The sequence below is a fragment of the Hypanus sabinus genome, chromosome X1 (assembly GCF_030144855.1).
Source record: "Hypanus sabinus isolate sHypSab1 chromosome X1, sHypSab1.hap1, whole genome shotgun sequence".
Lineage (NCBI taxonomy): Eukaryota > Metazoa > Chordata > Chondrichthyes > Myliobatiformes > Dasyatidae > Hypanus > Hypanus sabinus.
The window spans coordinates 1,944,578-1,957,129 of record NC_082738.1 but is presented as its reverse complement, the minus strand read 5'-3'; positions in this window follow the sequence as shown (position 1 = coordinate 1,957,129).

Genomic DNA, 12,552 nt, shown 5'->3' with positions numbered 1-12,552 from the left:
TGCAAACGCATGAAGTCCAAGGATGCACTTGGTCAGGTCCTCGGGATTCAGAATCAGAATCAGGTTTATATTACTGTTTTGTGAGATACAAGTACATTATTTTGAAGCAGTAGTACAGTGCAGTGACATAAAAATACTATGAATTACTAAATAAATAAATAGTGCGAAAAGAGGAATAGTGGGGTAGTGTTCATGGGTTGATGAACCATTCAGAAATCTGATGGGGGAGGGGAAGAAGTGATTTCTGAATTGTTGTTATCCCCCTCAATGTGCTGTAAAGCTGCAAATAATTCCTCCCTGGTAATATGAATGTCCTCCAAAGCATCTCCACTTATTTCTCTCATCTCTTGAGCAACAATGACTTTTTCCTCAGTAAACACGGAAGAGAAATATTCGTTAAAATTCCACCCACCTGCAGTTAATGTGCAGGAATTTTGTGGCAATACCATTGGTGGTATCATCAATTGTCTGTTGTAGGTAGTTCTGGTCTTGGCAGGGCACAAGTTAATATTATCAGATAGATGATGAGTTTTATGCCAGGTCCAAGATCTTGATCTTCAAACACATTATTTTTCTTAATTGATGAAGGTTGTACTGGGGTATTGAAGGTGATGATGAATTTGATCATTGATGTGTACCTTCAGCAAGGGATAACTTCTGAGCTGTTTCACATTTTTCAGCATCTAGTCATGAATCCTTCTTGATGAATGGCAAGGTCATTCGATGAGGACAGCTTAATTGTGGGCTTTGCAGATCCTCAGTGTAAAGCCAGTCCTTTTACAGGCTTCAGAGAGTGAGTTGACTATAGCTTGGATGTCAGCTTCCTAGTGTACACAAATGCAAGTGTCATCTACTAGCTGAAGTTCAGCTTTTAAGGTTTAGACAATCTTAATTCTGGGCTGAAGTAACTATAGGCTGAAAAGTTTCTTGCTGGTTTTAAAGATTAGCTCCACTGCCATGGAAATTTTTGGAGGTGAGGTGCAACATTGAGATGTTAACAGTAATAAAATAAATAGATCAATAACAAGAAAGAAGACACAAAAAAGCTGCTGGAAGAACTCAGTGGGAGGAAGGGAATTGTTGACGTTTCACGTCGAAACCTGCATCAGGACTGAGTGAAGAGATAAGATAGCCAGAATAAAGAAGAGAAGGGGAGTGGTTAGATTAGAAAAAGAATTAAATCTAATTTCTTGCCAGTCATATACTCCCAAACAATTTTCACTCAAAGTTCTGTTTATTTCTCAAAAGTAAATTTTGCAGCTATCCAGTTATTAAGCAGAAGCCATTTTGTCACAGAGAACTTGGATCCAATTGGAATGTGTGAAAAGAATTCAAAATTAATTGGAAAAGTATTCCATTTTTAACATATAGTCCAAGTTAGATTAACAATCAATACTACCAGCTCCATTGTTATTTGTCAACTTTTGCCAAAGTCACTGTCAAGTTTTTTGTTGTGTATACAGGTATGTGTATGCATAGGTGCAAAGAAAAACTTACTTGCAGAAGCATCACAGGCACATAGCATCATATAAACAATATTCACACAAAAAACAAAATAAATATAAATTATATTCAATTTTTAGAAGAAAGAACACAAGTACAACAATAAAAATCAAAGACTGTTTTACTGCAAAGTGATCAAAGTGGTCATAATGATGCTAAACTGTAGTGATTAGGGTTGTGCCAGTTGGTTTAAAAAAAAACAAATGGTTGAACCTGATGGTGTTGGATTTCAGGCTTCTATACCTCCTGGCCAATGGTAGCTGTAAGCTGGTGGGGTCTTTGAAGATGGATGTTGTGTTTTGAGGCAGCATTTCCTGTATATTATTCTCTGCAGCTTCTCATGTTCCTTGCACTCAAATTGCCCTAACAGACCATGATGTATAATAAAGTGAAAATAATCACAATGGTAATTCATAGTTTGAGGCAATGTACTCTTTTGCTTCTTACATGCTGTGAAATTACTTTATATTGTCATTTGGCATCATATGATTTTCCATAATTAAAAACAAGCCAATGACATGTGAGGGCCAAGTTTTGAGTACAGTCACCTGAACAGCAAAGAGGACATGTAAACAGACCCCTCAGGATGAAAGAGCAAAATAAAATGAGCACAAGTTCCAGAATATTCTAATAAGTGTGAGCTGGCACTGCATGAAGTACAAATGAAAAAGAGACAAGAGAAAGCAAACAACACCAAGCTTTTCTTTCTGCCAACAGGAAGGTGTACAGAAAGTGAAAAAAGTTGGTTGTGTATTGAATGCAAACTAAAATATCTTCTGCATGAATAGAAAATTTAAAATTTATATGACTATGCGCAGGGAATGCCAATCCAATGTAAACATTACAAGTATGAAGTAATGCCAATACCACCTCAAGTTATTTGAGGACTTCTTGCATATATGATATGTAATTCACCTGCTCCCTCTGCTTAGCTATTCCAAATCCATCATGTGTTTCTCTATGTAGCTACTTACATAGAGACAGGTTGCACTTGAATCCGAGGGGGAGCAATATTCTCGTGGGCAGGTTTACTAGAGCTATTGGGAGTGGTTAAAGCTAATATGGCAGGGAATAGGCACCAGTATGATAGAGCTGAGGATGAGCCAGCAGGTTCACAAGTAGATTATTGGTGTAACATGAATGTAAGGAATGACAAGCCAATGATTGGGTACAAATGCAGACAGAGCAAAAAGTTAAATTGTATCACAGAAGCAAAATACAAAAGGCTAAAGAATGCAGGACTGAAGGTGCTCTATTTAAATGTGTGAGGCATTTGGAATAAGGTGGATGAACTCATGGTTCAATTAGAGATTGGTTAGTATTACGTTGTGGGCATCGCTCAATTGTGGCTGAAAGAAGGTCATAGTTGGGAGCTTAAAATCAAAGGACTTTATATCACAAGGACAGGTAGGAAGGCCTAGGTGGTGGTGTGGTTCTATTGGTTAGAGATGGAATTAAATCTTAGAAAGAGGTGATATAGGGTCAGAGAATGTTGAATCTTTGTGGGTGGAGTTAAGAAGTTGCAAAGGTAGTAAAAACATTATGGGTATCAGAAATAGACCTCCAAATAGTAGCCAAGATGTGGGATTGAGATTGGAAAGGGAGCTGGAAAAGCCCTTTTAGAGCAGCTTGTGCTTGAGCCTGCTTGGGGAAAGGCTATCTTAGATTGGGTGTTGTGTAATAATCCAGATCTTGTTAGGGAGCTTAGTGTAAAGGAATCCATTGGAGGCAGTGATTATAATATGATTGAATTCATACAGCAATTTGAGAGGGAGAAGCATAAGTCAGATGCATCAGTATCCCAATGGAATAAAGGGAATTACAGAGGCATGAGAGAGGAGCTTGTCCAGGTAGATTGGAGGAGGATACTGGCAGGGATGACAGCAGAGCAGAGATGGCTGAAATTTATGGGAATAGTTCACAAGGCACAGGATAGATATGTCCCACAGAGAAAGAAGTTCTCAAAAGGCAGAGGTAGGCAACCATGGCTGACAAGGGAAGTTAAGGACTGCATAAAAGCCAACAAAAGGCAACTAAAAAAGCTATAAGAAGGGGAAAAGCTGAAATATGAGACCAAACTAGACAATAATATAAAGCAGATACTAAAAGATTTTTTCAGTTATATGAAAAATAAAAGAGAGGTGAGAATTGATATTGGACCACTAGAAAATGATGCTGGTGAGGTAGTGATGACAGACAAAGAAATGGCAGATAAACTTAATGAGTACTTTGCCTCTGCCTTCACTGTGGAAGACACTAACAGTGTGCCAGATGTCCGTGAGTGTCAAAGAACAGGAATGAGTGCCATTGCTATTACATAGGGAAAAGTGCTGGGCAAGCTCAAAGGTCTTAAGGTGAATAAATCATCTGGAGCAGATGGACTACATCCCAGAGTCCTGAGAGAGGTTGTTGAAGAGATAATGGATGCATTGGTCATGATCTTTCAAGAATCACTTAATTCTGGCATGGTCTCAGGGGATTGGAAGATTACAAATGGCACTCCACTTTTTAAGAAAGGAGGAAGGCAAAAGAAAGGAAATTATATGCCAGTTAGCCTCACCTCAGTGGTTGGGAAAGTGGTGGAGTCTATTATTAAAAGTTAGGTTTCAGGGTACTTGGAGACTAATGCTAAAACAAGTCAAAGTCAGCATGGTTTCTGTAAAGAGAAACCTTGCCTGACAAATCTGTTAGAGTTCTTTGAGGAAATAGCAAGCAGGGTGGACAAAGGAGAGACAGTGGATGTCATTTATTTGGATTTTCAGAAGGCATTTGATAAGATACCAGATATGAGGCTGCTTAAGATGGCCTATGGCATTACAGGGGAGATACTAACATGGATAGAGGAATGGCTGACAGGCAGGAGGCAGCGAGTGGGAATAAAGGGGGCCTTTTCTGTTTGTGTGCCAATGACTATTGGTGCTCCTCAGGGGTCAGTATTGGGACCACTACTTTTCACATTGTTTGACAATGATTTAGATCATGGAATTGATGGCCTTGTGGCAAAGTTTGCAGATGATACAAAGATAGGTGGAGGAGTAGATAGCGAAGAGGAAGCAATGTGATTGCAGGAGAACTTAAACAAATTGGAAGAATGGGCAAAAAAGTGGCAGATAGATACAGTACTGGGAAATGTACAATAATGCATTTTGGTAAAAGGAACAATAGTGCAGACTGTTATTTAAATAGGGAGAAAATTCAAACATCAGAGGTGCAAAGGGACTTAGTAGTCCTTGTGCAAGACTCCCAGAAGGTTCATTTACAAGCTTAGTCTGTGGTAAAGAAGGCAAATGCAATGTTGGCATTTATTTCAAAGGGAATAGAATATAGACAATAGACAATAGGTGCAGAAGTAGACCATTCGGCCCCTCGAGTCTGCACCGCCATTCTGAGATCATGGCTGATCATTCACTATCAATACCCAGTCCCTGCCTTGTCCCCATATCCCTTGATTCCCCTATCCATCAGATATCTATCTAGCTCCTTCTTGAAAGCATCCAGAGAACTGGCCTCCACCGTCTTCCGAGGCAGTGCATTCCACACCTCCACAACTCTCTGGGAGAAGAAGCTCTTCCTCAACTCTGTTTTAAATAATGGACCTCTTATTCTCAATCCATGCCCTCTGGTACTGGACTCTCCCAACATCTGGAACATATTTCCTGCCTCAATCCTATCAAATCCTTTAATTATCTTAAACGTTTCGATCAGATCCCCTCTCAATCTCCTCAATTCCAGCGTGTACAAGCCCAATCTCTCCAATCTCTCTGCGTAAGACAGCCCTGCCATCCCAGGAATCAACCTAGTGAATCTACGCTGCACTTCCTCAATTGCCAGAATGTCCTTCCTTAAACCTGGAGACCAAAACTGTACACAATATTCCAGGTGTGGTCTCACCAGGGCCCTGTACAAATGCAAAAGGACATCCTTGCTCTTGTATTCAATTCCCCTTGTAACAAAGGCCAACATTCCATTTGCCCTCTTCACTGCCTGTTGCACTTGCTCATTCACCTTCATTGACTGGTGAACTAGGACTCCTAGGTCTCTTTGCATTTCTCCCTTACCTAACTCTACTCCGTTCAGACAATACTCTGCCCTCTTGTTCCTGCTTCCAAAGTGGATAACTTCACATTTATTCACATTGAATGACATCTGCCAAGTATCTGCCCACTCACCCAGCCTATCCAAGTCTCCCTGTATTCTCCTAACGTCCTCTTCGCATGTCACACTGCCACCCAGTTTAGTATTGTCAGCAAACTTGCTGATATAGTTTTCAATGCCCTCATCTAAATCATTGACATAAATCGTAAAGAGCTGTGGTCCCTATACAGAGCCCTGTGGTACCCCACTAGTCACCTCCAGCCAGTCCGAGAAACACCCATTCACTGCTACCCTTTACTTTCTATCTGCCAACCAGTTTTCTATCCATGTTGAAACCCTGCCCCCAATGCCATGAGCTCTGATTTTACTCACCAATCTCCTATGTGGCACCTTATCGAATGCCTTCTGAAAATCTAGGTATACAACATCCACTGGCTTACCCTTGTCTAATATCCTTGTTACACCCTCAAAAAACTCCAACAGATTAGTCAAGCATGATTTGCCCTTGGTAAATCCATGCTGGCTCGGCCTAATCCTATTTCTGCCATCTAGATGTGCCACTATTTCGTCCTTAATAATGGACTCAAGCATCTTCCCCACGACTGACGTTAGGCTAACAGGGCGATAGTTCTCCGTTTTCTCCTTCCCTCCCTTCTTGAAAAGTGGGATAACATTAGCCACTCTCCAACCTTCAGGAACTGATCCTGAATCTAAGGAACATTGGAAAATGATTACCAATGCATCTGCAATTTCCTGAGCCACCTCTTTTAGAACCCTCGGATGCAGACCATCTGGACCTGGGGATTTATTAGCCTTCAGTCCTACCAGTCTACTCATCACAGTTTCTTTCCTAATGTCAATCTGTCTCAATTCCTCTGATATCTTATGACCCTGGCCCATCCATACATCTGGGAGATTGCTTGTGTCCTCCCTGGTGAAGACAGATCTAAAGTACGCATTAAATTCTGTTGCCATTTCCCTGTTTCCCATAACAATTTCTCCCAATTCATTCTTCAAGGGGCCAACATTGTTCTTAACTATCTTCTTTCTCTTCACATAGCTAAAAAAGCTTTTGCTATCCCCTTTTATATTCCTGGCTAGACTGAGCTCATACCTGATTTTTTCTCTCCGTATTGCTTTTTTAGTTAAGATCTGCTGCTCCTTAAAACTTTCCCAATCATCTGTATTCCCACTCATCTTAGCCCTGTCATACTTCTTTTTCTTTAATGCTATACAATCTCTGACTTCCTTTGTCAACCACTGTGGCCCCTTCCCCCTCTTTGAATCCTTCCTTCTCATTGGAATGAACTGCTTTTGCATCTTTTGTATTATGCCCAAGAATATCTGCCACTGCTGATCCACTGTCTTTCCTGCCAGGGCATCCGCCCACTTAACTTTGGCCAGCTCTTCCCTCATGGCTCCGTAGTCTCCTTTATTTAATTGCAACACTGACACCTCTGATCTGCCCTTATCCCTCTCAAATTGTAGATAAAAACTTATCATGTTATGATCACTACTTCCTAATGGCTCCTTTACTTCAAGATCACTTATCAATTCCTGTTCATTACACATCACCAAGTCCAGAATAGCCTCGTTCCTGGTTGGCTCAAGCACAAGCTGTTCCAAAAATACATCCCTTAGACACTCCACAAACTCCCTATCCTGGGGTCCAGCACCTACCTGATTCTCCCAGTTCACCTGCATGTTGAAATCTCCCATAACGACTGCATTACCTTTAGCACATGCCAATGTTAACTCCCTAATCAACTTGTACCCAATATCCACGCTACTGTAAAAGCTAATATAAAAGCAAGAAGATAATGCTGAGCCTTATAAGACACTAGTCAGGTCACACTTGGAATATTGTCAACTGTTTTGAGCCCCGTATCTCAGAAAGGCTGTGTTGTCATTGGAGAAAATACAGAGGAGGTTCACAAGGATGATTCCTGGAATGAAGGTGTTGACATATGAGGAGCATTTGGCAGCTTTGGGCCTGTACTCACCGAAATTCAGAAGAATGCATGGGGATCTTATTGAAGCCTACTGAATGTTGAAAGGACTAGATAAGGTGGATGTGGAGTGGATGTTTCCTCTGGTGGGGGTATCCAGAACTAGAGAATACCACCTCAATTTTGATGGGTGACCCTTTAGAACAGAGGTAAGGAGGAATTTTTTTAGCCAGACATAGTAAATCTGTGGAATGCTCTGCCACAGACTGCGGTGGAGGCCAACACCATGTGTATATTTAAAGCGGAATTTTATTGTTTCCTGATTTGTCAGGGCATCAAAGGATATGGTGAGAAGGCAGATGTACGGGCTTGAGTGGGATCTGAGATCAGCCATGATGAATGGCAAAGCAGCCTTGATGGGCTGAATGGCCTAATTCTGCTCCTAGTTTCATGGTCTTGCCTAAGTCTTTGTAATGTTGCAGAGGGGATAGATATTGACCGGCACACTGGGGAGACATTTCTTGCTCTATATTTGCCTGCATACCATTATGGAACATTGATCTTAAGAACTTCATTGGCAGTGGATTCTGTTGGAAATCAGAAGTATATGGAAGGTTTACAAGTTATTTCTCTACACTCTTGATGTTTCACTCTGCTTTGTCCTTGTACTCTCCTTTCTGCTTTATTGTTTGTGATTTAGGCTGTTCCTTGTTCTTCTATTGCTACAGAAAGGTCACCATTCTGAAAGTTTTCCTCAACAGTCACCTTCTTCTAAGGACCTCTGCCAACACTGCTTTTGGTGTTATGTTAAGATGTTTAATTTTGTGTTCATCCATTAATCAGGGACAATGGCAAGTGCTGCATTGCACTTTGGGAACTTGCGGCAAAATTGAAAAGATCAATCATCTCCTCAGCAGCGCCTCATTGAGTTAAGACCATGGAGGTGAATTAATTCAAGTTGGCCTTCATTGGTACAATATCTGAAGCATCTAACAAGGCCAGTAAATGAGAGCACATGAATCCATTTACAGATGTTTGTTCATTATGGCATGGGAAGCATTGAAAGAAGTATAGATGCAATGCATCCTTCCTAGCACCAACCTCAGGTTAGTATTTGCACAATGGCCTGGCGTGGCATGATGCCATGGCATTCCTGCTCATTGGTCACGTGGATATTCCAGTATAAGAGCTGAAATCTCACATCACGTTGACAGCTGACATTCTGGACCCAACTGGATTGCAAGTCATGTATTGCTTTATGCACAATGAATGTACTGCATTTTGCACAACTATTGCATTTGACTGTATGCCCACTTTGATATTGCATTTGACTGTTATGCCCACTTTGAAAGGGAGAATAAAACTAAATATTCTTGTGCAAGTCCCTGCAATATCAAGCACCCTTGTGATACCTTTTTCAGAGCCTGACATCAGAACATCTTTCAAGAGGGTAAACCCTCGCAGGGCATCAGGGGCTGATAACTTACCTTGCAGGGCTTTCATAACCTATACCAACCATCTGGCAGGAGCGTTCAAGGACATCTTCAATCTCTAACTGCTTCAGTTGGAGGTTCCCACCTGCTTCAAACAATGTCAATCATACCAGTATGCAAAAAGGGCAGGCTGAGCTGACTCAATGACTGTTGCCCATCTGCACTCTCATCTGGTGTGATGAAAAATTGCCACTCAAGTTCATATTGAATCTAACTCCTCTCACTTTAAAACCATGACTTATTTCTTGATTCCCCAAATCTGGGAAACACAATCACCCTATCAATGCCCCCTTCTCCAAATCAGGATGATACAATCACCCCTTCAATACCCACTTCCCCAGATCTGGAAAATATATTCACCCCATCAATGCCCCCTTCCCCAAATCTGGAAAATACATTCACCCATCATCGTCCCTTTCCCAAAATCTGGAAAATACATTCACCCCATTAATTTTCATTTCAAATGTGTTTGAGCTTACTTTTCAGTTAATACTGTAACAACGTTCATTGATTCCTGCTGTTGTAAGTTTAATTTAGGAGCCAATGTACCTACTCAGTGCAATCATTCATTTAACGTATGACTCAGAGATATTGGAATCTGCTGTACCTCCTACAGCCAGTCACATCGTCTGATACATTGATGTCCAGCAATATCATTCATATTTCCCCAAAGGCATCTCCATCCTAGTTCATTGATACACCCATCACTGATAACAAATATTCCAACTGCTGATCACTTATTTATCATTGACTACCCGGGGCTCCCAACACATAGAACAGAGAATGGTACAGCACAGTACAGGCCCTTTGTCCCAAAATGTTGTGCCAACCTATGTAAACCCACTCCATAACCAATCTAACCCTTCCCTCATCTATAGTTCATTACCCTCTATTTTTACGAAATCTATGTGCCTATCTAAGAATCTTATAAGTGTCCCTGTTGTGTGAACCTCTACCACCACTTCCAGCGGTGTAGGGTTGATGGTAGAAGCTGATAAAATAAGGACAGTTATGAAGTTCATTAGCCTTAAACTCATGCCTAATGTTTCCACTTTTCTTACCACTGACTCTCCTCAATATGATTGGCAGAGTATGGAATGGGAAGGATGTTTGCTGCCTTTGCTCAGGTATTACTAATTTTGTAAGTGGTGGATACATAGCTAAAATAGTTCTCTTTAAGAAATCTATTGAGGTACCTCCATGGATTCTGATAAATTTATGTACCATTATATCTGATAATGTGTGGCATCTTCTGCAGGGATTTGTTAACCTATAAGCAGATAACTTCCACGCTAACACCAGTAAAATAATTGGGGCCAAAGAGATTGTATGCTGGTATTTATGACTTATCACAGATATGAAAATCTCTCATGCCTGAAAGTACTCAACTTGACATGTTTTAATTCTGAGTGCATTACAATCGACACAAAGTCTGAGCCATTATCATCACAATCAGCAAATGCAGCTTCATATGTTAAATCCATTAAACCATCAGGAATATTTATGCAACTCTTGAGATCGGCTAGAAAAAATCGAATTAGCAGTGGGTGGATTATGTATTTGGTATGTTTTCCTTGAACTGTTTTATAGATGCTCATGAAAATGTAAGGAGAAGAATGCAAATGTGAATGTGCCAAATACTGTAAAGCCCTGTAGGTGATGGCACACCAAAACTCAAATGTCTGAGTGGAAAAACATTCACTAAATTCTTGCAAACTGTTGGAGCTCTGTAAAGAACCATTCTTGGAACACGACATGAATGACAGAAAGAAAATACAAGCCTTTGTGAGGTAATCACTGAAGCATTATAACATTGCGTGAGTAACAAAATAACTGAAGATACAGGGTCATTTGCTGAGCAGCATGCAGGAATGTAGGTCAGGTTTGCACATTAGGGAACAAAATGTGCACTTGATCCTTGTGTAAGTTATCAAAGTCATCAGCCAGGTAAAATTCACTTTCTGAGTACTGTACTAATAAAATATTGAATATTGAGTAATTTGGAAACAAATAAAAAGCATTTACTCTTTTGTTCTTTTTCATGCACTTGTTTTCATTTTTGCTGAGTATTCCATTAGCAGGGTGAGTTGAAAATTATAGCATCCGCTAACTTTAAAAAAAATATACTAAACTTGTATTTCACAAAGATCAATATTAATGTGTGGACTTTTCCAGCAACTGTAATTTCAAACAAAATGATGGATTGATTTTCAAACGACGTTCTGTGAGTTGCAATTATTCCAGTAAGTCCTTTTGACTTTCGCTTCCTATTTTTCCCTACCAGATGCTGCATACAGTCATAGATGTTTCACTTAGGCTTTTCATGGGAAGAAACCAGAAACTACCTGTGGGGATGTAATAGTCCATATTGTTTCAATAATATCCCTTCTAAAACATTTTTAAAAGTGTATACTTCTGTGGTAAACTGTATCAGGGTTAAGAATTTTACTGCTGGGACTAGTCTACATTTTCCACTTATTATCGGCTGTAGCACACTTGGCGTTAGATCAAAGATCTTGTTATTGTGCACAAACATTAGCACCATATTTTATTGTATCACCTTCCATGCTCTTGTATCCTTATAGCCTCATTGATTTTGAATGCTAATTCTGAGTGAGTTAATTCTGGATTAGATACAATTTGTGCTTTTTACTCACATTCAATGGAAGCTGGAATGAAGACTCACTGATACATTTCACTAAGAGCCCTTCAATAAAAATATGATGACATTTTGAACTATATCTAGATTTCCAAATGGAAATGCTAACAATATCTGTGCCAATTAGTAGTCCACAAGCTGTTAGTATGAGGTTTAATATTGGTCAGTAGCACTTACAGAATTGTAACATGGGACCAAATGTTGTCTGTATGTTGCTACTTTGGCCCACATGTTTTTACTAAGAAGTTCATTGTAAGAAATGTCATTTTTCACAACCTAAGCTCTTTTACAAAGAAAGTACCTTTGTATTCATTTTAATTTACAGCACAGAAGCAAATGAGTAAGGAAAGTACGGAGACAGCTATTATCATAACCAGTTACAGTATGGGTTGTTGTGGATATCTGGATATGTAACAATCCTTTATGCTTACCATAGTTTTCAGAAATATTAAGTAGAAAACAATTTTTTAAAATTTTGTACCAATAACTGAAACCTTGAGAGAAAGATCACAGGGGAATAGTTTAGCATTTTCTTCATAGCCTCTGCTCTAAAAGCCAGAGTCCAGTGAGGAACCAAACGCAAAGGTGAAGTAGAATGGAAGGCTTATCTTATGCAGGCTACACATGGCTTGTCACTATTCAAACCTCCTGAAACACCGATCATTCAACAAGAAATTTCATGGGCACTGCTCTCTATGTGCTACTCTTGTCTCTGAAGTTCTCTCTTTTCTTTGTTGTCCAATTACAGGTCTCCCAATATGGTTTGCTGCGTTTATTGATACTGCTCATACTGACCCTTGTCTGAGGTTTAGTTGGCTAGCCTACCACCCAACATTCTTCCCACCCCAACATG